This window comes from Uloborus diversus, chromosome 4, assembly GCF_026930045.1.
Source record: "Uloborus diversus isolate 005 chromosome 4, Udiv.v.3.1, whole genome shotgun sequence".
Lineage (NCBI taxonomy): Eukaryota > Metazoa > Arthropoda > Arachnida > Araneae > Uloboridae > Uloborus > Uloborus diversus.
In genome coordinates this window covers 166,425,376-166,453,196 of record NC_072734.1, presented here as the reverse complement: position 1 = coordinate 166,453,196, position 27,821 = coordinate 166,425,376, and the positions used below count along the sequence as shown (strand labels likewise).

General features: G+C 34.2%; 1 protein-coding gene across 6 annotated transcripts in view; it reads left to right on the top strand.

Annotated features, from left to right (window-relative positions):
• LOC129221499 (endophilin-A-like) overlaps positions 1 to 27,821 on the top strand; it is a 149,928-nt gene that overhangs the window by 64,809 nt on the left and 57,298 nt on the right. For all 6 annotated transcript variants that reach the window (XM_054855986.1, XM_054855990.1, XM_054855987.1 and 3 more), the window contains exon 2: positions 21,159 to 21,280. The gene's annotated coding sequence lies outside the window, so the exon portion shown is untranslated. The remainder of the gene's footprint in view (positions 1 to 21,158; positions 21,281 to 27,821) is intronic.

Sequence of the window (27,821 nt, the reverse complement as noted above, 5' to 3'; positions counted from 1 at the left end):
CAAACACTACTGGTGTAATTAAAGGAGTGTTCCATGAAAACTGTAAAAGTGTTCTAAAAGAAAGTATAGGTGCCAGTGTTACAAAAATGTTCTCAAATACGTTCTCAGAAGTCCAAAAGTGTTAAATGAGTGCGCTGAACCAAATAAGTGTTCTGAAAAGTGGTCTCAGTAGTGTTTTGAAAACTGTTCCAAAAAGTGTCTCAAGATTTGCAGTGCTCCGCACTGAACGCCAGTAGACCACAATTTTTGAAATGTTAATAACAAGAACTTAAAAATTTCATAAATTAAAAAAAATTCATAAATTAAAAAATATATACATTTTTGTTACATCACAAAAATATTTCAATATGAGTATCAATTTTTGGTGATAACTTCCTTCATCATGCACGATTTTGAGAGATATTGTCTGTTTTCCACGAGAAGGCACTTGACTCCGCCTTCGTCACTTGGTATCCGATTGTTCTATTTCGCTGCGTTCGGCAGAAATCATATTCGAATCATACCATTTTGTCGTAAAAGCAGCAGTTTTTAAAACGTAATAATAACGAAAATAGCAAGTGAAGTGACAAGTGAAGCAAGTGATGTTAAGGACACTGACTTTTTTTGCACATTAAAATGCACGCGAAAGTTAAGGTTGTCTGGTTGTCCCATTTACAAGCGCGGGGATATGTTTACCGATCACCCCCGCCTAAAATTGAACTTTGCGGTCGAGAAGGCGGGGCGAAGTGCCCGCTCATGGAAAGAGGACAATATCCATTATCTAATTGGAATCAATCTTTGAGCAGAGATACCTAAATAGTTATACTGCGCCATTCTGCTTTAATGGCCATTTCGCTCCCGCACGTAACAGCTCTCATATATTTCACCAAAAAAGATATAATTTTAAAAGGTGATAGGCAAATTTTTGTTGCTCAAGAAATCACAAACGTATGTGTGACTTCTTAAGCAAACAATTTTATTGATTACCCTTTAAAATTATTACTTTTTAATGAAATATATGAGCTGTCGCGTACAGGGCAAAAACGGCGGCTGTTCGTGGAATGGTCCCCAGTGGAATAAACTATATACTCATTCAGTTAAAATATTTCTTGAAGCATGGCATCATTTTTACTATGTGTTATAAAATTTATTAACTGAATTATGTGGCGCTGCAAACTGAATAAAAGGTTTTATTGTTTCACTAATGCTCCATCTTCCTCTACATTCTCTTCTTTATGTCGATTCAGTGGAACTTAAACATTTTGTCTAGTTTTTCACTTAGTAGCATTACCCTGCCTTTTTTAAATTTTATTTTTAAGAAATATTTATTTTACTTCAGTCACTGCATATTCAGCAGAGCACAAGAGAAAAGATAGTGAATTCCCCCCCCCCCCCCCCTGTATTTTCTAAGAAGGGGAGGAGCTGGGGAAAATGTTTTCTGCAAGCCCATTAAAAGCCCTTCTTCGTTAAAAAAGTTTCTTAAACGAAAACAAGTTTTTTTTTTTTTTCGTGCTTAGTCCTGTTAACAAGTTGAAGTACTTTTTTCACGGAAAAAATTTATTCTTCTTTTAAAGGTTTTCAAAAATGTCTTTGTTAGAAAAACTCGTATAAGTTCGTTCACCAAACTAATGTTTCTCGGTCTTTTACGAGTTGGACATTCCCGTCGCCTAATATGCCAAACAAAATGTAAAGAATATATACATTTTACCTAAATCTAAATCTGTATATTCGTGTGTGTTTTCTTTTTCAATATTTCAGAAAAAAATGCACTTCCATTGGACTTTTGTTTTCTATGAGCATCGAAAACTCGTTTTTCTAGTCTGGGGGAAAAAATGTAGATATAGTAACACATTTTTTAATAAAAGAGCTTTCAGTCAATTCATTGAATTATTTTACCTACATGACACTAACTCATCGCTGGTTCAGTCATTGTGACTTCAATGAGGTGCAATATCCATCTTTACAATTAGTAATAGCTTTGACTCGCCAGAGCACAGGTCATCTAAAAACCCTCAGATGTTCCCATGTGAATAGGACTTTCCCAATTTGCACCAAATGTAATACTGAAGAGGCCATTGCACAAAATCTGATTTTTTGTGTTGGTTTGGTACGCGAGGATCTACGGAAGAGACCTGCTTCTGTCTTGAAGTTGATTAAGGCGAACAACCTCATGGATCTGATCTGATTCAAAACAGAGAGATAAGTAAGAAAAAGAAGAAGATTAATAGAATTTAAAATATACACTAAATATTTCCATGGAACGTTTCGGGATTTCACAGGTTTACATCCATTTCCTGGATAAATCAAGTAGATTTGTCAAAAAGTTTCTGAATTGCTACAAGTTGCACGAATAATGACTGTTGTGAAAAAATATTTTTAGCTCCCATTTTAAAAATTAACTGAGCGTATTTATTAAGTGTATTGGCTGCAGGCCGCAAATAGATTGCGACCCGTCCTAGGTGGACTAAGCTCCCAAAGAGAGCGAATAAATCTCTGGATTCCGTAGCATTGCACAAATTGCAGGCGAGTTAGAATCTTGATACTTACTTGCAATTCTGTGTTATAGATTTGGCCATATTTGCAATAATACTATTGGAGCTTTCTTGGTGAAAAAAAGGAAGGTCCCAAGCTAAAATTTTCTTTAAAAAGTCCACGTAAGTTTCCTCTGAAGGTTTTAGAGACACGACTGGCTTTAACCGGGTAGATTACTAAATACATCAGGAAGATTCCAGGACAATTTAAGGAAGTTTACTGAATTTTAGCAGAAAGCATTCCTGTTTTTTGCAAGATATGTCACTTGCAGAAATGGGGCACATTAGCTGCCCATTATTTTTGAGGAACGTTTCTGAATTGTTCTTACAGAGTGGGGAAAAAGAGAGCTCATGTGAACACGGGGAAACATGGTATGTCCCACTATGATAAGTTGAAGTAAAAAATCTTCAAAATTTCTCAAGTGATGGCAGCGTCAGTTCCACCTTTTTGCCAAACTTTTAGAGCAATGAGCCCTTTTGTATTTCCATGGTGATATTGCTAATAATTATGATCAATGATTAAGATCAATATGCTAATCTTAAATCATTGTAAACCATTGTATGAACGTTCAGGAAAAAGTATGAAAATGTTTAAATATTTTTTTATCAAGATAATATTTTTTTTAATTTTGTAAGTTAGATCTGAGATAGATGATGGGCCCCCCGTGAACACAATATCTGGCGCACATGTGAACCGTCTCCTATTCATCCTCATACATATAATAGCGAGAGATCGAGTAACGCTCCTCACGTCATCAACAATGAAACTCGCTCCACGGCAGGATAATTTGATAAAAATTTTTGATAATGTTTGACATGCAAGAAAAGGCTTTGTTTTGACGAGGCTGAACTGGATCCGGCGTTTTAACTGTTTTACTGGTAAGATTCATTTTAGGAGAATGAAGAAACGAAAAAGGGGTCAACTCTTAACGCTATCTATTGGAGTTAAGAGTTTATCCACTGGAGTTAGGGTTAAAATTGCAACTATCAAAATAGTATCACCAAACATGGCTTCGTTCAAATGTTGAAACAATTTTACCTGTCATACCTTGAAGGGCGATTTTCTAGAAATAATAATAACAGTGCAGGATATTATAAGCGTAAAAATGTGTAAGCATTTATAGTTGCTATTTATCTATTATAACCTTATAATTTTAGTTTTGTCTTTTTCTTTTTTTAACTGTGTGTATAAAGCCACACGATAGTAGTGAAACTTTTGCCTCAGAGGAAAATGTTTTAGTTATTCATCCATCATTTTTGACTTAGTCTAAAATGATGATCTAATGACGAATAAACAATTTAACTACCAGCGACACAAAACAAAGACATGATGAACATACATCCCATTTCAACATCAACACTTCAACATCCTCATCTCGCTGCATTCTCCCGCCAACTAAGGCCGCGTTGCACACAGTCTCATAGTGCGCGTCTGAATATTGAATGTTATAGTTCTAAGAGTTAAGAGTTCGTAATGTCCATTGGAATGTCTCTTGAAATACCACATGCATGTGTGTTACTCTGCATCACCTTCTTCGTTCTTTAGAAGAGAAATAGTCGTTTTATGATGACTAAAATAAGTAGTGAAAACTCTCGCTCTTGTTCTTTCTGCGCCTGACTTCATATCGACAAAATTGTATATTTTAATGAAGAAAAGAGATTATGAACAACGAGAATACTAAGCAATACTCGAAATGCGTTGGTTATACGCACGTGTATTAATGAATGAACTGTTGAGGACCAACAGCTGTATTCAGTGATTGCCATGCTGCCTCAACGCAGTACACGCAACCATGGACAACGAGAAGGAAAGAAAGCGGGAAGAGCGCATGTGCGAAGTCTGTGTACTAAAAGAACACACGGAAATCGGTTTCTAACTAATTCATTTACAAAAGCTCAGCTCAGATTGTCTCAGACTTCCAAAGAACCCGTGAAACGATGCAAATACTAAAAATTAATTGGATATGAACAAAATATGTTACAGTAAAATTTAATTACAACGAACACCGATACAACAAATATCGGTTTTAACGAGATAAGTGTTCCACCTCAATTTAATTTTCGTCACATTGCTGAGACTCCGTTACAACGAAATTCCCGTTGCAACGAACAAAAGTTGAAGTTCGTTGTAACGGGATTTCACTGTATCTTATATGAAAACGCCATGCTTTAGTTCTATTAAAACGCTACTGTAAGTCTGTACCGAGAAGACGGGGTGTTGCTTTCTTTTTTACGTGATATATTCGAGATAGCCACCTGCTTTGTCTAGTGGTCCGCGAAGTCTGACTGAAACAGGTAGGTCCGGGTCCGAATCCCAGCTCGGGCATGGACGTACTTTCTCTCTCCTGTCCTTGTCCTTTCTTTGTGTGACTGTGTTGTTGTGCTGTGAATGGTTGACTACCCTATAAATGGGTCCTTATGGCATGTGTGTACTGTAGAGAAGTTGGACTTCACACCAAATTACGGTACAGTTGGAAAAGTGAAGCAGTGCACCCCAAATAGCCAACCTAACTGTAATAATAACAACATATTAGAGATAAATTAGTTTTTTAATTGTTTGTGAGAAACGTAGAATCAATAGATACCCGAGCAACGCCGCGTGATAAACTAATAATAATAAGCGCAAAAAAAGTTTGCAAAATACTAGCATGCCTTCGATGAAATGACAAAATTGACATTTTAAAATTAACATTGTTGAGTAAGGTGTTAAGCTGTTAAGCTTTTTATAATTGAAGAATATAAAGTTAAGTGTATTTTATTCTTCATTTTATAGATAATAATGAGAACTTATGACATTAAAAAAGAAAAAAAAATATGCAAACGTGCAACGGTCACTATCATTATTCTGTTCGTGGGGTAACATCAGAGGATTTATGACTCACTTTCTCAAACATTTGTGCTTCGAGACGATTTTTATCTAACGCAAGGCAAACAAACCGTGAAAATTATCTTACGAAATTGAAAGCTCTAGTTTTGCGGAATAGAGCATATCTGGCCATTCGTCCCAAAACAAATAGAATGAAACCACTCCGTGCATTTGGAATGTGCGCCGCAACCTTGGGTGATTTCCATCGCTGCGTTTCCAGTTGCGGAACGGTGCTTTTGCACACATGACGGGGCGAACTAAATGCAGAACAAGAGTTCCGAGTATTTGCTTAAGACAGGCCATTGGAAAAATGGTGATGAATTAAAATATTTAACGTTTGCATGTGAATGGGCTCGTTTCCGAAATTTTAAAAGTATTTTTTTCTGTAAAAGCATGTTTAAAAAACATAGGATCTGACCATCCTCATATAAAAAATAGCCGGTGATCGAGTAACCCGCGTGTTTCAACTATGAAACTCGCGCCACGGCATGATAATTTGATAATATGCTTTGGTAATGTTTACCATGCAGGGAAAGGCTTTATTGTGACAAGGTTGAACTCGATCCGGTCACTTTTCTGTTTTACTAGTAAGACTGTGTCATTTCAGAAGAATGATGAAACGAAAATAATTATTGCTATTTACTGGAGTTTAGGGTTAATCCACTGGTGTTAGGGTTAAAATTTCAACGATCAAAATATCACCAAACAAGCAATTGCTTCATTCAAATGTAGAAACAATTTTCACCCGTCATACTATGACGGGCGATTTTCTACACTGTTAAAAAAAATTCCTGAAAATAACGGAGAAAGTACCGGCAGCAAAGTTGCCGTAAATATTACGTTTACGTTCAATGACTTTCCGTGACTTAACAGAAGTTCCATTTCTTATTTCTCCGTAGTTGTAGTTTTCCGTTTTTAAATTTCCCGTGACTGAACGAAAATTCCATTTCTTATTTTTCCGTTCATTTACGATCTTTCTGTGTTTTTAACAGAATTTACGTTCCTTATTTTTTCATTGCGATATTTTTTCCATTTCTCACTTTCCCGTATTTAAGTAAAAAGATTTTATTTTCAAAAAATATTTAAAAAGTTATGTCAAGTATTGACTTTTCGTTTCATTAAAAAATTAGTTCTTTAAAATGATATATAATACAGATATAGTTAACTGTTCTAAAATTATTACTTTTTTTATTTGCATTTGTTACTCAAAGATTTTTTAAATTAACAACTGGAGAGAGAACTTACCTAACATAATCTCTACTCCGAGCATCCATGACTGACCAAAACTTTTTATATCAACTTCAGATGAATCAAATTAATCAAATAGTACCAGCAGAAAAATTGATGGATTTGAATAGGACACCAATTATCCCTGCTGATACTGTTCGATATTCCTTTCGTCGTACAGTGTCTGGGGTGGCATGGAAAAACGTACATGAAAAATATGATATTTTTATTTGCAGAATATGTCAAATTAAATACTATTAAAAACAGGTTGACGTTATCATTTAATAATATACCTGATAGAGAGTACCGCATATCTATTGTATTTAAAAACAGAATCATTGACATGCACGTGAAGAATTTTTGATTCAGATGCTGCATGCCTACCCCCCCCCCCCCCAACGATATCCCAATTCTTCACTCATTGGAATCGCAACATAGATTTTTAGTACATAATCATCATACTCAAGCATATCAATATCAATCAGTTCGTTTTACCCGAACTGTTTTTCCAAGAAACTTGCAATAATCTCAAATAAGTTGTTGGATAAGAGCCTAACAAATTAAATTAAGTACTTATTGTTGCCAAAACTTTCATTGTAATTTCAAAGTCATTGATACACCTTTATTTGGAGATTTAAATTAGTTACTTTCAGTATTCCAAACTGTGAAGCGAAAAAAAAACCCCAAAAAAACTAAGTGAATTTTCCTATCTTGCTCGCACACCTCTCCGGTAGATACGAAATGTTGGCATTTAGCGTTAATGACTTTCAAGAATGCAATGCGTTAGAGCAATAAAAAATAACTTTATAATAGTTCTATAGATTCTAAATAAACTAACATCGGAATTCTATCAAATGCATATTAATAAGGAAAATACATTTGTATATTAACATGGACAAAGATATTCAATAACACTTACATGTGACCAGCGGTGCTGAATGTATCTCCATTGCATCTGGATACAACTAATCCAATAGGCTTTATTTTAAATTGATAACACGAGATCCTAAAACTATTCTCACTGATAGAGCACACTATATGACTAACGAATAGAATTGTTCAAAGTATTGAGCAAAATATTAAAACCACAAGAATATTCTAATACTGACTCAGTAAAACCCACATCAAATCACCAGGGCGATCAAAACACATCTGCCAGTCTAAAAATGGAGCTAAAATTTTTCCAAACCTACAAAGCTCAAAGGCGTATAAACAATTTCGACATACGAGTACTATTACTCTCCAGACATGAAATAGCAAGCTATCTATTTTGTCTACAGCATCTGAGTTGTTATTGTAAATATGCTTTTAATTAGCAAAATGTAACAGTGCGAATTATAAGCACTATCAAAAGTGATGTTTATCATGACTTGAAGGCTAATCAGAGCGAAGTACAGCACAGTGGCAACCCTAGAAATGGAAAAATTCTGTTTTCGTTATTTCCTTTCGTGATGTTTCTGTTATTGTAAGGAAAAAATACGTTTTGAAGCATTACGGAAATATTCTGTTAAAATCAGTCAGAAAACCACCTGAATTTTCAGTTTTTTTTAACAGTGTAGTTTTTTTTTAAATAATTAGACGAAGTTTAATGTTTTTTAAAAAATACTTTAATCTGTGCGCTTTCATTGTTTACGCTTCTGCCGATTACATCACAAATGATGAAATGCCATTCACTGACGCCATTCGCAAAGCACAATATTTAATTCCCTTCTTTACTCACCTGTATTGGCAACGATATGCTCGATAGCAAGCGTAGGGCGCAATATTTTAATCGCTTCTTGATTATCATAACGTGGAAATGCGGGAGACAGATGCGCAAAGTACATCCTTTGTGACGTCCCCCCCAACCCTGCTTTTATATATCCCCCTTAAATATATCAAATGGTATGATTTAAACGGAAAAACAGAAGGGGGGGGGGATTTCGTGTCGGCAAACTGGGGGAACACCATTCTAATCTCATTCATTAACTAGTTGTTCTGCTTTAATATAAAAAAAACATTCAATCTTAAAACAATAAGCCCAATGAGCTAAGTCCGGAGCAAGCGCAGTTGCTGTGGCAAATTTGTGATATCCGCGATTTAACGTCTAGTGAATTGCACAGCTCCTTCTCTATATCTTGTGCTCTACATGGATGCACTCATCGCTTCAGGGGACATAAGATGCGCGAAAAACAACGGCGCAGGTTTTAAGACTAGCTCACTTATTTTCGTAAAAAAATCCCTCGTGACAGCTTACGAAAGAAAATAGGGAGACTGAACTAAAAGCACTAAAGGAGAGATGTCATTCCCTGAAAATATCAAAGTTTAGAGTGCCTTTTTCTCTTTAAAAAAAGTTCCATCCACTACTCCAGTACATATTTTCATCCCGAGTCCTGTCATTTTCTATAACTTCAAATCTTCATTATTATACTCCTCTTACTTTTAACTTATCGTCGCTCTTTTTTCCTTTTATGATTTTTCCGAGCAGGCATGCATTATGCATGTAATGCGGTTTGCCACTTTTAATCTTGCTAAAATTAAGTCACCTTTTAGCGAAAAACAGAAAGCGCGGAATTTATCAAAAGACGGTAAAACATTAAGGAATCCATTAAAAATGAAACGCGTTTTCTTTTGAGTTAGTTCGCGACACACGGAAGGCATTGCTTTTGTTTAAAAAAAAAATGATAGTGAATGAAGAAATAAAGGAATATCTGATCAAATACGACGGAAAACATTTTTAATGAGGCGAACGAAAACAGCTTAATGAAAAAATGCAAAATTTATTGGTTTAATAAAATTGATTCTCTAACCGTAGTAAACGTTGCACAAGGTCAAAAATAACGCGTTCTTTTTCTTTTTTTTAATCCAATAGTAATTGGCAAATTTGCATTACCAAAAGGTTTTTTCAGGCTCTCTCTAACAGGCAGCCTTTTAAGCTAAAAACAAAATGAATCATAAAGCTGTAGTTGAAAAATCTGTAAAACATCTATTTCAGAAACATATTGGGATGCACAGAAAGTTATTATCGAAGGACTCGATAAAAAATCTCCATTCTAGACGGTATCACGTTTGTCAATAAGCAAAATTGATTTTTGGAAAAGTACAATCAAATTTGCAGACTGTCTCTGATATGCTAAGTTGAATTTGCTGCCTTAGTGCAGGTAATCTTCGCTTTAATGGATGGTTTTTCTAACACAGATGGAACTGCAGTATTCGGATACTGGTAACGGGCTGTTTGGTATTTTGCTTGTATTTCTGCCCTGATCGGCTTATAAGGTCCTGCGCATGTCATTCATTCTGCATAATTTATTAGCACTTTCTCCTCTTGCCTATCCCTAACTCATTGGCTGTCGCTCTTTTCATCGTTTAAAATTACTTTCTTCGAGAAATTTATGATTTGTTGAGTATCTAAAAGCGTCAATGTCGTCATAGAACAATCCAATTGAAACTAATATGTCCTTTCAACAGAAATTCATTCATAGCAATAATTTGTATCAACATCAGCATACATAAACTTGTCGCGGACGTATTCGTTCTGAAATCACTATTTTGCTTAAAGAGCAAATCGAAAAATATACTTTTTTTTTTTTCAATTAGAGTCCAATTTTAAAGACTTTATTGGTTCATTTTTCAGATGCATTTGTTGTTACTTTGATGTTGTGTGTGCTTCTTTTTCTTCTTTTTTAATGAACATTCATCTCTAGGAATTTATTTTTAACGATGACTTAAAAAATATTCGTTAATGCGTGGTTGATGATTATTCTGCTGCCAATTAAAATTTATTATTCATCGGAGAAAAATCGTATTTAATATATTGCGGACTGATGATTGCATGTCCTAGCTAGAATAAAAATATCCACTTCAGCGAGCTCTTTGATCCAAAATGTGAAAAAGTTTGAATATTTCTTTGCAATTAAGAGAATTTTAAGTGTCATAAAGATGACTTGCTAATTAATTCCTGCTTTGTCCAAACCCGATAAATAATTTACGAACTTTCTCGTTTTTGCATCATGACACTTTTTTGTATTTACTCATTAACGCTTAAATTACAAACCTCAAGGCTTTATAATTAGTTGATGATGGACTAATTTAAATTACTCGAGAAGTTAAGCGTTTTTGAGATTTGTCTGCCAGACGGTTTACAATACATTTTTTTCGAGTTTATTCTAATTACTACGCTATTTAAAAATCACTCTTATTTTGAAATTGATTTTGAAAACAGGTACATTTACTCATGTATGCGTGCTGGAATGAGGTTGTTTATTTCAGTCAAAAGTACTACTTTTAGTCACTGAAATTGATAGAGTAAGCAAAACAAATAACATGGACCCAGAAAATACTTTCATTTTCCCAACGCTTCATTTTTAATTATTTTTTTAAAGTGTCCGATTTTGAAAATAAGGCGCGGTCTTTATGACGTCACAAATGATGTAGTTTGGCGCATCTGTTTATGATAATCAAGGAACGAATTAAATATTGCGCTCTGTGAATGGCATTAGGGAATGGCATTTCATCATTTGTGATTTAATCGGCAGAAGCATAAACAATGAAAGCGCACCGATTAAAATCATTTTTAAAAATATTAAACTTAGTCAAATTCTTTAAAATATGTCAGATCCTATGTTTTTAAGCATGTTCTTTCAGATATATACTTTTAAAATTTTGGAAACGACTCCATTTAGAGGCTATTTAAAGAGATTTGTTGTTTTGTGAAAAAACTGTTCAAAGTATAAATTTAATTTTTAGTTTGTAAGTGTGGTCACTTATGAGCAATATGTAAGAGCAAGCTGCTGATAAACTTTCCTCTAACATTATTATTCTTTGACTAAAGCAAGATTTTAATTTTAGCATAGACCAGTAGTAGAACAAAATCTTTAACACTGTTTGTATTTTTTTTATTATGAGGTGTTTTCTGAGATGGGGAAAATTAGGGCTGTGGGTAGGTTTAACTAAGTGCTTTATGGTAACGGAGCAAATTTGTAAATTTATGCTATTTTTCTGTCCTTAAGTGCTTTATTGTATTGCTAAATTTGGCGTATATGCTGTTAATTATCATTTCAAAACTTTATTTGCTTGCTGTTTTCCCTGCTTTTCCATCACTTTAAGATGGGAATGTTTGGGTTTGATGAGAAATCGCCAAGATATCGCAAAGTTGTCAGGATTTGTACTCTTATTTTTGGGGAAAAATTGGCAAATGTTGAAAGCTTGGCGAAATTTTATGAATTTTTGAACATAATAGAAGATTGTTGATTTTCAAAGAATTTTCCAGTATTTTCCCATCTGATTGCTAATTAGTGGTATGTAACTAAAGACATTATTTCATTTACTAAATAAAGGGTTTAAAAGTATTTCTGTGCATTTATACCATTAAATGTAATCAAGGTATATTAATTTCATTGTATCTTATGCAAAGAACATAATTTATGCATGTATCTTTAAACATACATTAATATCTGAGCCAGCTCCCCTTACCCCACCATGGAGGAAAGTGGGGCTATTGGAACATGATCTTTCAAATGCATCACTGAGAAATACCAGTCAAGTAAAATTAAATGGTTATGTTTCATACTTAACCTATGTGAATTCAATGTACATAAAATGCATCAAAAGTTTCCTTACAAATAAATTTAATAGTCTGATTTTAGGGTTTTTTTCAAAAAAGCTTTATTTTAGACACACTTATGGTCTTTGGGCCCTATATGGCGATACATCGTTAAACAGTCGCTGAATGATCACAAATTTATGGCGCCACTATTGTTTTTATTTTTACTTTCTTCTATATCTAATACATAGAAAAAAGTATTGGATTCGTGCAAATTTTCGAATTTCGAATTTTGACGGATTCGAACGTTTTGAGGTGTGCTGTGTCCATTTCGACTATTTTTGTTGGAAAATGTCTGTCTGTCTGTGTGTGTGTGTATGTATGTGTGTGTGTATGTGTGTGTGTGTCACGTCTGTGTGTGACCAGTTTTTTGTGACCGCTCTACAGCAAAAACTACCGCATGAAATCGAACGAAATTTGGTACACATATGTGCCCCTATGTGAACTTGTGCCCATTGGTTTTTGGCGCGAATTCCTCCAAGGGGGGTGGAGCAATGGGACGTTTTTTGAGTTACGCGTGCTTGCTATTCCTCAAGAAGTAACTGGCGGAATCAAACAAAATTTGGTCCATATGTTGCCATTAACAGGAGCAGGTGCTGATTCAATTTTGGTGTCAATAACTCAAACGGGGGTTGAGCTATAGAACGTTTTTTGTCGTCAATTGTGACTGCTGTATCTCAAGAAATAATGAACAGAATGAAAGAAAAATTTATCGGCAAGTAGTCCTTAGTGGGTATAAGAGCTGATTTTATTTTTGTGTCAACAGCTAAAAAGGGGGGTAGCGCAATCGCCCGTTCTTTTTTTCCATTGTGAATGCCCTATCTCAAGAAGTAATGCTACGTTCTGGTTGAAATTTGGAATACAGTAAAACCTGTAAAGTTGACCACCTTTGTAAGTTGACCACCTGTCTATGTTGACCGCTTTTGTCAGGAACGGAATTAGTCCTATCTCATATAATAAAGGAAAACCTCTGTAACTTGACCACCTCTCTATCTTGACCACCTGTCTATCTTGACCACTAATGTACGCCAAATTTGGTTTGAAGTATTGTAAAAAACCCTTTCTAAGTTGACCACTTGGTTTATTTTTTTAAACTTTCTTTACAAAATTATTTTATTATATTATTTATTTATTTATTTATTATTATTATTATTTTGATAGCTTTCTAAAAATGTTTTTAATGCTTTGATGAGAGACTAGCATTTTACTAACTAACCAGCAGCATAAAGCTTATGCTGCTCTTTATTCTCCTAACTTGTTTTTCATTTGTTGTTCTATTTGAGATAGTTTTTTGTACTCTGTTCAATGAAAATTAGGTGTCAGTAAAAAAGTTCAAAGTCTTTTCTTTCAGTTGCAATATGTTATGGCGATACAGGAATTGTGCTAAAAAGAGCAGGCCAGGATCTATACATTTTGGGCCCCGCTGCAACAAAATATGTAGGGGCCCTCCTTAGTGGCCAGCAGTGTCTATTTGTAAAGTGAATAAGTTTTAGCGCTATTTTTTTTTCTTCAATTTCTAGGACCGTTAGCCCCTTTACGGACGCGGTCCCCTTGCTCTGCGGGTACGCAGATTTGGGCCTGCTAATGAGTAAAGTGACATGTTTCTGGTGCAAGGGATTAAGAGATAGGACATTTTAATTTTGCCTTTATGAACTGGGAGAGTCGCGCTTACTGCTCTTTGTGCTATAATTTGTACAAAAAAGGCTTGAAAAAGAAAGTTAGTTGAACTTGAGATTAATCAAAAGTATGAAATATTATATTAAAATTAATTGAAAATGGAAAAAGCCAGAGAAAATTAGTCGGCACATATGGAATTTCTAAAACTACAGTGTCTAATATAGTTAAAAACAAGGAAAAAAATAACAAAATTATTTGAATAATATTTTTAATTATTGTTTCACTTTCAATAATGTTAAACAATGAAAGTGAGTTGAACAGAAAGAATAAGGGTGAATTACTCAAAAAATGAAAACATGGTGCTAGAAATGACAAAAAAAAAAAAAAAAACATTACCGCTCTTTATAAGTTGACCACCTGTCTAAGTTGACCACCAAAGTACTGCACCGCGAGTGGTCAACTTACACAAATTTCACTGTATATGTGAATCCATATGTAAACAGGCTTTGGTTCAATTTTGACGCCAATCGCTCCAAGAGGTGTTGATTTTTTTTTTTTGAATAAAAATAGCTTTATTAATGCAACAATAAGAAAGATAAATCGTAATAGATTGTCGTCTGCGTATTTCTCGTGATTTTAATTGAATGGAAATGATCGGAAATATTATCTCAATGATTTAAAATTTTTAACTGTTGCCATCTTATGTTTGTTAACAAATAAAATATTTGTAATTAATTCAAGCAAGGCTTTTAAAATAACTTTCAATTTTCACTCTGCTTTGCTTTTGCAATAATTCAGACATTGGGATGGTCGTCAAGTTTCTGCATGTGTAATTTTGTTTTTGTTGGGAATATTGCTTCCTCGTCAAGCATGGGGAGGGATCAGAAAAAAAAAGAAAAATATAGAAGAAAGTTTCGTGATGGCCACAACATACTAGTTTACGTTGACATTGTACTTTCATCGTGACAAAAGAAGCAACCCTTCTCAGTGAGAGGGGGGAAAAGTCAGTGAGAGGGGGGAAAGAGCAAGTACTGGTCTGAATATTCAGTAAATTAGTTTCAGTAAGTTTGTATTTCTGCATAGCCCTGGCTTTAGGGTTGGTAACTTACTGAATATAAATACCTTGCATTCAATCTTCGAGTTGAACCGTACCATTGCTTCGGTCACTCGTCTGGTCTGTGCTAATTCTATATTAGCTACCAGTTTGGTTGGCACTCTAGGCTTCGTTAAGACGTTTTCCACCTCTAGCTCACTCACTTCCTATGCCGGACTGATGAGAGCTAATAAGAACGAAACTGCAGTCCTCGGCTGGAATTGACTGAGCTGGAGGTGTATTTCATGTACTGGTCTGAATCTTTGGATTTTCAAGGTGTGAACATGTTATTAGAGCATAAACAGACTGGAAAGGAAAAAACGCCTTTGTGTTGAAGTGTAAAAGATCATTATGCATCGTTAAAATGGACTGATTTATAAAAAGTTACAAATACTTGCCTTCTAACGTTCTATAATTATTTTTTTCAATGAGCAGATGGTTTTTACTTTGAAATGTAACAAACAATTCTGTACCTTAGAGCCAGACTAACGTTAGTCACATAATCGCTACTTTACAGGAGATAGGAAAAACATTTGTCTGGTGCATGCAAAGGGTAGGACTCGCGCTGGTAAATAATTGCAAAGGACTTTTTATTATTCTAATTTTTAGAATTACGTTTGCATGGCTCGATGTCGACTAGGGTTCTACATACAATGCAGTAATAAATAGAAAATCGCAATTTTCGGACTTACGTCAGTCTGGCTCTGAAGTAAAGAATTTATGATAAGCATAATGCTCTTTGTAAGAAAAAATGTAAGAAAGAAAAAGATTGAGTTAAATAAATAAAAGCTTGAAATAAAATAAAATAAATGAGAAGTAATCATATAAGCTTTGTGCTACAATATGATTAAAGTAAAAAACCAACGCAAATAAAGCACAAATTTTGAAGAAAATACAGCAAATAGCTATTTCAAGGCTACACTGGAATCTCTTCATCAGTGCAAAATGCTCACCAACACAGCCTAAAGTCGCGAGAGAACTGTCAACAGCCAAGTGGACACTGGCATTTATACGAAACAGAGCCAACCAATGGGAATTCAGAATACAAAACAGCAAACAACCAATCAGCGAACAGCATGTCAACCCCGGACTCAGAGCAAGGGGGAGAAACAACTAATCAGAAGCCAGGAGACAAAAAGAGTAAGAGACAACGAAGAAAACATAAAAGGCAATTATAGAAATTGCTTCCAAATACTATCATGAAAAAGTGGAGTGCTGGAAAAATCATTGATAAGAGAATGATAATTTTTCCAAGTATAGTAAGCTTCCCAGAAATCGAGGTCATAAGCCGAAGAACATTTACATATAATCTTTGCATATGAAAAATCAAAGCAGTGACCAGAAGTCCAACAATGCTAAGCAATGGATAATGGCTGTATTAGCTATATGCTGTATTTTCTTCAAACTTTGTGCTTCATTTATGTTGGTTTTTCACTTTAATCATAAAATAAAATAATTTAGTTTTTGATTTTTAGTCAAAAATATGAAAATACAGCGTTTTAAGCCTCTCGCTGCTACGGGCCGCTCATTGAACTCGAATCGCGCGTAGACCGCGGGATTCTGGTCCATTTATCTCGTCGCATAATATTTTAAGATTATTAAATTATTAAAAGTTGAAAACATACCACGAAATAATAACGAGAACGTTCAATAACAAATATATCGCAGTGAAGGGGTTTTCATGTGGACGTGTGTCACCTAAACTACGTGTGGTGTTTCAGTAACAACGGTAAATGGTGAAATGTTGGAATGAAACTTGTGACTAAAAAGAATGAATTACTAAAATGTGTATGCATTATTGACAAACTTTTGGAAAGCACGAAACTGTGATAAAAAGAATAAAATATTTTTCAAAAAATCGTAAAATGTTCCAAAATGGAAGGTATTATATTGACGTTCCAAAAACAGAACAATTTCTTCTCTTAATCAATACATTAACAACATACTTTCTGGTAAAAGACAGCAAATCACCATCGCAAATCATTTTTTCCCCGACAAATAACACACGGAAAAAGTTTCTTTCTTTCTTTTTTTTTTTTTTTTTTTGAAATTTGTATTCCTTTTTAAATGTAACTTTAAAGTAGGGTAAAGTTTCCTCTAGTCTTTTGTTGTAATTTATTGCTGCTTTCTAGTCACGATTTGAAATTTTACATTTTTAACTTCAAATGTTTCAAAAATGTTAATTCTCAAATTTTGATGTGAGATTTTTTAAAATTATTTCATCAAATTTTTAAGGCACCACACATTTTTCGGTTTAGAAAAAATTTGGCCTTAATTTTCAAATCTAGTTATTTTTACTCTCTTGGTCACAATTTAACAAAAAAAGAATTAAAAAAACGAGTTTTCAAAAAAAAAAAAAAAAAAACAATGTTAGTGTTTTTTTTTTTTTTCTTGTTCTAAACTCCAAAAATATATAAGAATAAATTCTTGTAAAAAAGTTTCCCTGCTTAACTTCGGACAGCATGCCTTAAATATCATCTTCGATTTCATGCGAAATAAAACGAAAATGCCTCGTTCACCTCAAAAATAATGTAAACTGATTTTCATGGATTAATTTATACTAATTGCGGAGGGGAAAATTCAATTGTCTGCTTCGACCATTTATAAAAATGCATCCTCCTATTATCCTTGTTCATATCGACGAAAAACGTTTCCAGTCTTGTAACCATAGCAACGTGTATTGAGTACACGTGTGGGAAAAACAACTGAACAATAGCCTTAAGTAAAACATTTCCTTTTCAAAGGAGCCGTATTTTCAGAGTTTTAGCAGCTTCCTTTTTTATCTCCTTCACTGACCTCCAGATAAACATCGTTGTTGATAAATAAGAGTGGGAGTTAATACCAAAAGAAGAAAAAGAAAAGCACCACTTTCAACTATTAGCATTAGCTTTTATTCTTCTTCGAAAACCGAGATATTATTCATACGAGTTTCTTATTGAATTTGTACAGTACTCTCTAGTTTAAGAAATTTTTAATTCTAATAAAAGGAGTTTGGTTCGAGCTTGGAAATTTTGGCGGAAAGATAAGATTTTATTTAAAACTAGTGGTACCCGCATGGCTTTGCCCGTAATAGAAAATTAAAAGGTCTTTTGATTCGCCTGTATATTTACAAATAATGTACGGTGAATTTTCTCGCCAATTGGCTTGTGCCCACGTTACGGTTCCACGTTATGATAATTTCGTAATTTACTCGTCCATCGTATGATAATTTTGTTCTTAAAACTGGAATAGAAAACGAACCACATCGAATTTTCGAAAAATCTCTTCGAGGTGCACACCCCCATGGTACAAACTAACTTCGTGCCAAATTTCATGAAAATCGGCCGAACGGTCTAGGCGCTATACGAGTCACGGAGATCCTGAAAGACAGAGAGACTTTCAGCTTTATTATTAGTAAAAAAAGATGCAAACGATTATTAGAAAGTCCTTTCTGCATTACACACACACACACACACACAAACTCTGTTTTATTCGTATAGATAATTATTTTCATCGGTTAAAGCAATTAACGCATACATTTTTGAGTAAAAAGAAAATTATTACTTGTGAAAACGATATTAAATTAGACTAATTAAGCAATGTGTTTCAGAAAAATTCCACTATCGAGGGCTTTTTTTTACTCTGTCTCTGTCTCTCTCTCTCGCTTTCTCTAGGAAAACTCATAATATTTAATAACAGTGCTTCAGACCTGAAAAATGGAAACTTCACGGAACAAACACTAAGAAAACCACACAAAAATATTTTCGGGAACAATTTTATTTATAGTGTTTCAGATAAAAAGTTTAAATTTCGACTTGAAATAGTATTTTTTTAAATCTTATCAATGTACACAAAATAAGCTTAAAATTATCAAAGCGAAGCAAAGTGTTATTTATTTATGCTTTAGTTTCTACACCAAAAATTACTCTGATAAAACTAGTCCGCTTGTAGTAAATTTTCTCAAAACCGTCCCATCAGATAGCAAGTTGACCCATACACATTTCCCCATTTCAAAAGATAGTTTTCAAAATTTTGTTTCTAAATGTGTATTGAACTAATTTAATTCGTTTTTAACATTTTTCTATTTTTAACCCCCGACACACAAAAGACGGGGAATTTGATTTTGAAAAACTTTTTTTTTGTTCGAAAGGAGAGTTGATCAAGAGTGTTCTTAGCTAGATTGCGTCTTTGGATGACATTAATTAACGAAGATATTAATTAAAAATCTCTAAAAGGTTTTTCGTGAATTTTGCAATGAGAACATGATTTAAAAATCTAAAATTTGATACCAAAATAAAGAGAATTTTTTCCCGTGTCTGATAGAATGTGTTAGGAACTTCTATGTTACATAGAATTCAAATTATAACGTCTTTTTACAGCAGATTTTAATAACGGCTAAGCCTTTATTCACTTGATAGATCACCGAATTCGTTGTTGGGTGACAAAGAAATTCAACGTAATGATTTAAAATTTTTATCTGTTGCCAGTTTCTAGTTGTTAGAAAATAAAATACTTGAAATTAATTTTAAAAAAGTATAAGGCTTTAAGGAGTTTCAATTTTCCGTCTTGATTCTACAGTTGCGACTCAGTAGGGGGTTTTAAATTTTAGTTACTTGTTAAATACATTATTTTCGAAGAGATTTTCTGCTTTTGCATAATTTTTTTTATTTGCTATCATCCCCCCTCACCTCGCCATTTTCTATTTCTTTTACGGAAAAATAGACTGAAACGTACTTTTGAATGACGTAGTTCTATTTATTCATGACTGTCAGTGGCGTAACCAAGTTTTCATGAAAGGGATTTTAATTTAATTTCATTCGCTCGCAGGCGGACAGACAGATACAGATAGATAGATAGATAGAAATCTACTGATAGATAGATGTAAGTAGGTATACAGGTAAAATCAAGTAGATATAAATTGGTATAAATATATGTAAAGGTAGGTAGATAAACAAATAAATATAAATATGTGGAAAAATCGTAGATAAATAGATAGTAGATAGATATATTTAGAGATTTATAGGTAAATAAATAAATGGATAGATATGTGTAGAAAGAGATATAGGTAGATAAATAAATAGATATAGAAAGATCGGTACATAAATGAACAGATATAAATAAGTAGAGAGTAGGTAGATAAATAGATAGATACAAATATAGAGAGAGATAAGTTCATAAATTGATTGATATAAATAGTTAGACAGATATAAATCGATAGATATAGACAGATCGATAGATAGAAATGCATAAATATAAAGAAAGCGATGGATAGATACATAGGTATAAACTGATAGATTAGGTGTATAGGTAAATCGGTAGACACGTATGGAAATTGTATTTTTTCAGCAAGATAGTTTTTAATTGGTGCTATAATGTTATAATTTTGTTTTTCTTCATGTGAGGGATATTGACCACCCTCCCTGCCTCATTTGATACTCTACTAATAAGAGCTAAAATATATTGCACACATTGTAAAACAAAAATTCATATACTGCTCGAGGACTAATTAGCAATTTATGCTGCACGTGATGCACATTTGTGAATCCCATTCATAACAAATGACATTCCCCCAATTCTTCCTGGCATGTCGCACCGTTTTTCTTCTTCTTCCACGTGCAGCGCGATTTATTTATAAAGCACGAAAGAGCAGGAAAAAGTGGAACTCGCCGACAGAAATAAAACATGAACTGCAAAACGAACAAGTGTAAAACTTATTTTAAGGCACCGAGGATGAATCATTGGCACCTGCAGAGCTCATAATATTGGTTTTATTGCAGGTTCAAAACAACATTTACCTTTTGATTATTTCATTGTTAAGTTAATTTAAAATACAGAGTTTGTTTCTTTATCCTGGTTTATTATGGGCTTGACTAAAAAAATATTCCATTCTATTATTATTTCTTTCCGCTTTTATGAGGTAAAATTGAAATCGTTTGACGCAGGAGTATCAAAGAGTGCATTGTATCGGAATGTAAATTGAAGGATGTTATGAAATTTTAAGAAATTATAAGTGGAGGAAATCAGCTGCGAACAAATCACATCGACCCAGTTAAATCCTATTACAACGAGCTTCAAGTGACCGAAAATTTTCTTCGTTTTAACGAACATTTCGTTGTAATGAAATTCAAGCAATTTGCTGGTAATTAAAACGGGATTGGAACGGTATTTTGCAAAAGCGGATGTTCTGTAATAATGATATTCTCTGTAATGAAATTTTACTGTAGACATCGTGCATTATGTATGTATTAAATGTTAGTTTCATTATTTTTTTCCCTTTTGTTTTAGGTACTGCTGACGTTGAACTGTATTTACTGGAAAACGTACCCTTCTGCGGATGAAAACGATGTTTTCGTAGTTTTGTATCCAAAAGGCATTTTTAAGAAGAGTCCGGCAAAATTGCAAAGCTGGTACATTGCTTAAAGTCTTATTCAAATAGATTTTACTAAACGTCTTTAAATTATTGCACAGGTCAACCACAGAGCACTAAGAGACTCTCGCGACAGTGCAGAAACAATATGCATTCACATTCAGAGTCACATTTTTAGATACTACAAAAAGTAGTTTATCTACTTAATAGAAATAGACAACACTTTCTGCTCGCTGGTGCTGCGATACAAAATGTTTTTAAAGCCCCATTTCGCCATCCCCGAATTAGCTCTAGATTCTAAAAAGATATATATATATATATATATATATATATATATATATATATATATATATATATAGTAACACATTCAGGTTTTTACATAAACTATAGACTGTTATAAGGAACATTTTGAGGGGCCAAACTAGGACGAGGGGGGGGGGGGGTTCTTTCATCTCTTTTCTTTTCAAACGGAAATTACCGTAAACAGACGAAATTTTCCTGTTCATTGTACTTTTTATTTATTGGATTAATGATCAAAAATGCTGAGATTTTTCTCTATTTATTTTTAGTTTCTTATGTGTGTGAGAATTGGATAAACAGACTGGAAAAATCATTCGACACAGAAAAGGCAAAAAGATGTTCAGTAAATTCTGAAACCCAAATTTACTGCTCTGAAAAGCTCTCAACGGTTCATATAAACTTATCATCCTTTCTCTGCACATCAATGCTCTCGTTTGGAACGCCCCCTCCCCCCAACAAATTTGGGTTTTTACTGCCAAAAATAATAAAAATGTAATGTAAATAGGTGTTTGAATCCGCTTTTTCAATTTAGTACGTCCCCCCAAACGCCAAAACGCAAGATGAATCCCCCCCCTCCCTACATTTTTTTTAACTACAGCATTTGCTGCACGTTTTAAGTTACGCTTGTTACGTGAAGTTCGTGTTCATGGAATTTGGGATCACATCAAAAGTCCGGATGATTGCAGCTGTCCGCACCGTACCTCTTGACTGAAATAAGGCCCCTATATATAGCGTTTCTGGACTGAAGGGAACACTTCTCAGGTGGTCTTCAAATGGCCCCATTCCCAATTTTTTAACATGCGGCGGGAGTGCTGGTTATTCGAAAATGTGTCTCAGTATTAGGTTACTTTTCACTTGCATTCGGCGCTATAAACCTTACAATTTTTGCTGGCAACGTATGTCCGGGAGCATTTTCATCCCTCTGAGATGATTTGTTCTTAATCTGGCTATAATAACTGATCGGTGATAAGTGGTGTTCCTTATTACGTAAGTTTTGTCTAAAGGGGCATGAGATTTTTAAAGAGGGGTGATATGTATGTAGGAACGCAAGGGTAAACAATATGGAGGGGACCCCGTAAAAGTCATTTGTGACGGACGCCAAAAGTTCTGTGTTCGTGCCTGATTGCAATGTTTTAATTTGTTTTTGAAATTTATTGCACTAATTTCTAATGCCTTTTCTCATTGGTTTGCGTGCATCCCCGCTTTCTACCATTCGGTTAATCGTGAGTTGCACCCCTCCCAAAAAAATCACGGTCGGAGTGCTTCTGACTGGGTGCAAAAGGAGCAAAAACACAGGATCAGGCGCAGTGTTCATTTTCTATTCGAATTTCAAAATATAAATTTGCTATTGAAGAAAGTTTTTTGCAACAAAACACAAATAAAAACGTTTTCAACTCTTTAACCTCTGTAAGAATACTTTTGAATGTCATGTAATTACACCTTATCATTTCTTACGGGAAAGTGGAAGCGGCAGCCGTTTGAGATAAGAACACGTATCACGGTAAAACCGTTTTTTACAGCAGTTTATGAGCATAACCTTTCTGTTGCGTCATTATCGATAAGCGAACAATGAAACATGTACTCATGTTACTTGTCAGGTAGGGAGTGACTAATTCCCGCGTGCGACGAACCGTGCAGTTCCCAAGTTTCAGTTTCAGTCCCTGGCGATACACGAACGAATATGGTTTCACGATCCGTGCCGGTTTGACCGGGACAGTTCCGGTTTTCAGACAAAATCCCGGTTTACTCAAGGAGGATAGATCCTCCTTGGGTTTACTTCATTATCACGTGTCGGTAAAAGATAGATTAAAAGTGGCAAGAAAAGTCTAAAAATAGTTAATTGTGAAGGATTATTATTTAAAATGCCATAACTTACAAACAGTCATGTTCAGGGGCGGATCCAAAACTTTTCGCAAGGGGGGCAAGTCTCAATAGCAATAGCCTAGTAAACAAACTCAGTCAATCTTATGAATTATGACGTCGTGCTGGCGAAAAAATTATTTACAGAATCAAACAAAAGAATGGTTAGTATTGATTCCATTAACTATCTTTTCGGATCTAAAAAATGGAAGTTTAAAAATGATCATAATAAATTTCTTGTCACAGGGGGGTCAAAACTGACCCTTTGACCCTCCCCTGAATCCGCCCTTGGTCATGTTCCCATCAATTTTTCTGAGGGCATACTCCCAGTAATCCATTATGCACAATATCTGTATGCGATCATATACATAATGTGTCCAGAAATTTTTGAGGGTATAAACCCAAGGGTGGTAGAGTTTCGGGTTTTCCACTGAGATGAAAAAAAAACTGGTAAAATTAAAGTTTTATATTTTTCCCTTATGTTTTGATAATTAACTACAACTGTAATGATTAATAACTACTCTTTATGTGCAGCTATAAAGGTTTTTGGAAAAAATTGTAATCGGTAGCTAAATCATGTCATTGGTTTAGGAAAATTTAAAAATGCGATGATAGAATCTAAACTGTAAATGAAAATTTTTGAATCTTGAGAGTATATACACTTTAAGTCTAAAAATGTTTGAGAGTATACTGCGTATATGGAGTATACCCTATATGAACACCACTGCTTACAAGGCATTAAAAACTTCGCCATTTCTGAACCTCAGAGCCAGACTGACGTAACTTCAGAAATTGCGATTTTCTATTTATTACTGAATTGTACAGTCCTAGCCCACATCGAGCCATGCAAACGTAATCCGAAAAAAAAATAAAATAAAATAATTTGAATTTTGACATCTTGAATTCAAATTATGTTTTTCGCAATCACGAGTGTGTGTATGTAGGCGTGTGTGTTTGTGTGGGGGGGTATGTGTTTGTGTGTACGGGTTATGTGTATGTGTGTGTAGGCATGTGTGTTTGTGTCTGTGGGGGGGGGGTATGTGTATGTGTGTGTAGTAGGCATATGTGTTTGTGTCTGTGTGCAGGTATGAATGTGTGGGTAGTTGTGTGTATGTGTGTGTGTATGTTTTTGTGTGTGTATGTGTGGGTGTCTGTATGTATGCGCGTGTGTATGTGTTTGTGTGTGTGTGTAGTTGTGTATGTATGCGCGTGTGTGTAGGACATGGATGCAACCTGGAGACGGCTTTCGCTAGAGGAGCAGCATCGTGAGGAACCCGTCGACGGTGATGGTGCGGAGGGTGGCGGTGGGAAAAATCAAAGGAACGCCAAAAACAGTCAAGTGAGAACAATAAGCAATCGTGATTGCTCAAAAAAAAAATCCCCCGTAATTTTTTACCAGTGTTAAAAGAGCGCGCCTATCCTTTGCATGCGCCAGACAAATGTTTCTCCTATCTCTTGTAAAATAGCGAGTATGCGACTTAAATTAGTCTAAATCTGAGGTATAGGTTCGTAACACACACATCGACCTGTAAAATTCGTATCAGATTAACATGTGAGGATTTTTACAACGAAATTAAAAACAAAAAAGACTTTCTAAAAAAATCCTAGCCAATGCAGAGAACATGTAAATATTGTTCAAATTTTTATTCTTCATTCAAAGTTTTTCTTCTTACTAAAGTAACTTAAAAATATTAACGTGTAGGAAATAAAACGTTTTAATGTATTTGCTTGCTTCAATGCTTCATGTATTATTTACCCCTGGTTTAAGATCATAATGGGGTCATTTCCAAAACTTCGAAAGTATTTTTTTCTGAAAGAGCATGCTTAAAAACCTAGGATCTGACCATTTTTTAAATAATTTGTTTAAGTTTAATATTTTTAAAAAATTACCTAAATCGGTGCGCTTTCATTGTTTACGCTTCTGTCCGATGACATCACAAATGATGAAATGCCATTCAGTGTTGCCATTCACGGCGCAAAATAATTAATTCACATCTTTACTCACGTGTATTGGCAACGATATGGTTGATAGCAAGCGTAGAACGCAATTTTAATTCGCTTCTTGATTATCATAACGTGGAAACGTGGTAGAAAGATTCGCCAAAAAGCATCATTTGTGACGTCATCAAAAACACGCCTTGTTTGAAAAATCGGATATTTTAAAAAATGAATTAAAAATTAACTGTTGGGAAAATGAAAGTATTTTCTGGGTCCATATTATCATTATTATTATTATTTATTTATTTATTTTATTTATTTATTTATTTATTTATTTTTTGCTTATTCTATCAATTTCAATGACAAAAACTACTACTTTTAACTGAAGGAAACAACCCCATTAGTAATCATTTATTCATAGCATTGAGAATGAACTATACTTCTAAAGCACTCTAAAAACCAACCAGTGTACCCTTTTGAATACTCACCCTGCTGGCTGGGGGGGGGGGGATATTCCGGTGTCCCGGTTAAGCATTTCCGAAATAGGGCATGATAATAAAAATAAACACGGAAATATTTTTTGGCTTTAGTTTGGATGTCTGTGAGCGAAAATGGTTTCTCAATAATCATTTTCAATTAGATATGGATATCTAAAATTCCTGATCACAATCACCTGTTAACGTTCAATCAATACGTAGATATTTGATTAGATATTACACATAACATTGAAAAGAATAACTAAAATATTGTCATCAGTTGAGCATCTGTCAGGCTGTATTCAAAGATGTATGTTCGCTATTTTAAAATATTTTAAAAGGACGGCTGATGAAATCATTTACAAAAATGTAATTTAAAAACTTACCATTTTACTTTTTTTTTAATTATTAACCAAGGAATTGTTGATTTATTTTCTGTGTAACAGTTATATATATACAGATCTAGTCATAGTATTTGTTTTATTACTTAACCTTTATTTCGAAAGCATTTAGCACATATCGTGAAGAGTATGATGTCCCCCCCCCCCCAGACAAGTCATTTAGCTCTTAGAAGTAGCTATTGATGATCATCTCTCGACTCCGACTCCTATAATTTTAGGGCCAACCCCTGTATCGCAAAAATTGTCGGACTCCAGTTCTGACTTCTTTGCTTTGACAAAAATTTGGACATAGAGGGAAAATGACTTACTCCGACTCCGACTCCTTTATCCCAAAAGAAGTCCGACTCCACTAACATTGGCAGAATTGCGGACTTTTAAGGGGAATGACCGAATCCGACTCATTTATCCTAAAATCAAACCGACTCCGACTCCACAGCCCTGGTTTTTACTGCGAAATAATTATTGTTGATATGATTTGTTTTTATTTTCACTCTAAAGTTTTAATTTAGGTATTCTGTTTTTGGTAGCGGCTAATGAAACGAAATTCAGAATTCTTTATGGTTAAACATAAAAAACTGCAAAGACGGTACTTCTTTTTATAAAGATGAAAGTTATTTCTTCACGTTTAAATTGCTTTTTTTTTTTTTTTTGAGTTTATTTACTCATTTTTAAATTATTTTTTTGGCAACGGTAGAAAAACACACGATTTTTTTTTTGATAGGCTATAATGTATTTATTTTAATAAACTTATGATTTTTAATTGTTTTTGTTTTCTTTTTGAAAGCGGTTAAAGATTTTTTTTTTTTCAAAACAAATAGATTAGCTGCTTTGTTTAAAGTGTGCTAATACATTTTTTTCGCTTATCTATTTCTTACGCATTTGTTTCTTCAGATAAGCGAGGCATATTTTGTTTCTAGAAATCTGCTAAAAATGTTTAAATTTACGTAATATGCAGTCTCGGATAAGAGAGAATATTGATTAAGTACTAGAAAGCAGATGTTAGAATACGGGAAAGTAGGCTCGTTTAGTTCTGTACGGAAGTTCTTGTTAACTTAAAAAAAAAAAAAAAAAAGTTCGCTCCAATTCCTGTATCTTTTTCCAATAAGAAAAAAAAAACTATGTGTGCAAAATATTAGCTCAATCGGACGACTGCAAAAGGTGTCTCAATAAACATGAAGTTTTCGAATTTTCGCAGAAAAAGGTTTTTTGTTAGTTTTCCTTCAGATTTACATTTTTGGCGGCCTTCTTTCATTTTATTCGTTTAATTTTATGTAAAACTGTTTACTCCTGTCGCATTGTATGTGTTTTTCCGCCTTTTCCTATAACTTTTTGTGTCACGAAGCATCTTTACAAACTTTGCTGTGGAAATTCGATCTCCAGTGCATATAGCTCATGCAGGTGCTTTGAGACAGATGGAAAATGAAGAGGATAAGAAATTAGTATTGTTTCAGCTCCAAAAAGGACTACCAGTCACTCGGATTGGTGTACAGTCGACTCCCGCTACAACGCGATTCGACTTACGCGAAATGGCTATAACGCGAGTTTTTCCCGAGTAACGAATTTTAGGTCTAACGCGAATGCAATACGAATTTTTTTGGAAGGAAGT